Source organism: Chiroxiphia lanceolata, chromosome 1, assembly GCF_009829145.1.
Source record: "Chiroxiphia lanceolata isolate bChiLan1 chromosome 1, bChiLan1.pri, whole genome shotgun sequence".
Taxonomy (NCBI): Eukaryota; Metazoa; Chordata; class Aves; order Passeriformes; family Pipridae; genus Chiroxiphia; species Chiroxiphia lanceolata.
In genome coordinates this window covers 154,537,373-154,539,529 of record NC_045637.1, presented here as the reverse complement: position 1 = coordinate 154,539,529, position 2,157 = coordinate 154,537,373, and the positions used below count along the sequence as shown (strand labels likewise).

At 51.2% G+C, this 2,157-nt stretch overlaps 1 long non-coding RNA gene across 1 annotated transcript; it reads right to left on the bottom strand.

Annotated features, from left to right (window-relative positions):
* Positions 1-422: 422 nt before the first annotated feature.
* On the bottom strand, positions 423-1,933 carry LOC116792066. The gene is made up of 2 exons (XR_004358992.1): positions 1,810-1,933; positions 423-576 (listed from the first exon to the last, which is right to left on the bottom strand). It is a non-coding gene; the product is annotated as an uncharacterized LOC116792066 (long non-coding RNA).
* Positions 1,934-2,157: the final 224 nt, after the last annotated feature.

Below are 2,157 nucleotides of genomic sequence, written 5' to 3'. Positions count from 1 at the left end.
TCAGGATTCTTTCCTTCCTAGTTTTTTACCAGTGGAAAAGTTTTCCTGGTCCCAAATCAGGCTGCAAAAGAACAGGACATCCAAGGCTGGTGATACAAATACAAGTTGCTGTTAAAAGTTAATTTGACAATTTGAACCCCATTGGATCATAGAATTGTGGAATGGTTTGAATTGGAAGAGACCTTAAAGATCATCCAGTTCCACCCCCTGCCATGGGCAGGGACACCTTCCACTAGCCCAGGTTGCTCCAACCTGGCCATGGACACTTCCAGGGATCCAGGAGCAGCCACAACTTCTCTGGGCAACCTGTGCCAGGACTTTCCCACCCTCCCAGTCAAGAATTCCTTCCCAATATCTCATCTAAATCTATCCTCAGTACTCACTTTTGTCCTGGGGAAAACAACCAGGATAAAGAAAAAGGCAATATTTTTATTTCTCCTTAGTCTAGACCAGGGATATGCTGAACTCTTCTCCTAAAACTCAATGTATCAGCAGCTGTTTTATTCCTCCTGGTTAGTGGGTGGGGGCAGGATGATGCTGGTAAATCAGATGAATCCAAAAGGAGAGGGTTTGAGGCTGAAAAAAAAAGTAGAAAATAATAATGTCAACCACGAAACAAAGGGCAGGAGTGGGTGGAAGGACATCTCAGAGGAAAGTGGGGTTGGGTATAATTAATACCCTGTGGAATCCCTCCTCTGTGACACCCAGAACTTCAGAGCTGAATGTTGGGTTCTAGAGCACATCTTTTTACCCCTTTAGCATTCAAAATCATAGAATCATGGAATCAGCTGGGTTGGAAGGGACCTCCAAGATCATCAAGTCCAACCCTTGATCCAACCCCGCTGTGGTTCCCAGCCCATGGCACTGATGCCACATCCAGTCTCAGCTTAAAAACCTCCAGGGATGGAGAATCCACCCCTTCCCTGGGCAGCCCATTCCAATGACTGAGCACCCTCTCTGCAAAGAAATTCTTTCTAATCTCCAACCTAAACCTCCCCTGGCACAGCTGAAGCCCGAGCCCTCTTGTCTTGCTGATGGTTGGGTGGGAAAAGAGACCAACCCCCCCCTGGCTCCCCCCTCCTGTCAGGGAGTTGCAGAGAGTGAGGAGGTCTCCCCTGAGCCTCCTCTTCTCCAGGATGAACAGCCCCAGCTCCCTCAGCCTCTCCTCATGGCAATTGTGCTCCAGTCCCTTCCCCAGCCTTGTTGCTCTTCCCTGGACCTGCTCCAGGACCTCAATGTCCTTCCTGAGCTGAGGGCCCAGAACTGGACACAGCACTCCAGGGGTGGCCTCCCCAGCGCTGAGTCCAGGGGCAGAATCACTTCCTTGGCCCTGTTGGCCACCCTGTTCCTGAGCCAGGCCAGGATCCATTGGCCCTCTTGTCCCCCTGGGCACACTCTGGCTCCTGTTCAGCTCCCTGTCCATCCCCACTCCCAGCTCCCTTCCTGCCTGGCTGCTCTCCAGCCCCTCTGGCCCAGCCTGGAGCTGCCGGGGGTTGTTGTGGCCAAAGGGCAGGACCCGGCCCTTGGCCTGGTTGAACCTCATCCCCTTGGAATCAGCCCATGGATCCAGCCTGTCCAGGTCCCTCTGCAGAGCCCTCCTGCCCTCCAGCTGATGGACACTCCCCCCCAGCTTGGTGTCATCTGCAAATAAAGTCATAACCTCTGGCTCATTTGCATGGAAAAAAACCCTTTCCCCGTACCCACAGCTGTTCTCACCCCACTCTTTGGAGCTTTATGACTCAAATATCGACTTTTGTCCTCTGTCCAAGCGCAACGAAAACATCGTATTTAAATCTAAGCCTCATTTACCTTTCAAGGAGTTTTCCTGTCCAAAAAAAAAAAAAAAATTCCTGGTAATTTGTGTCTAACCCAGGCCCTGAGCTCATTTTTCATCTCTTCTGGGTGCCTACTCCTATTAAGAGGTGCTAATTCTCCCCCCGTGACATCATCACCGTTGCCAAGGCAACGGGGCCGTGATGTCACAAACACGAGACAATAGCCCCCGGTCAGGAATTGTAAGTGGGAAAAGTGAGTAATGATTTCGTTGGAAGGCTCGGGGACCGCAGCAAAATATTTCGGGATCCAAACTCGCCGCGAAATGTTTTCCCACACGCGTTACCAGCCTTCATTTTCCCCGGATTAGGGGTTGGCTGAGAG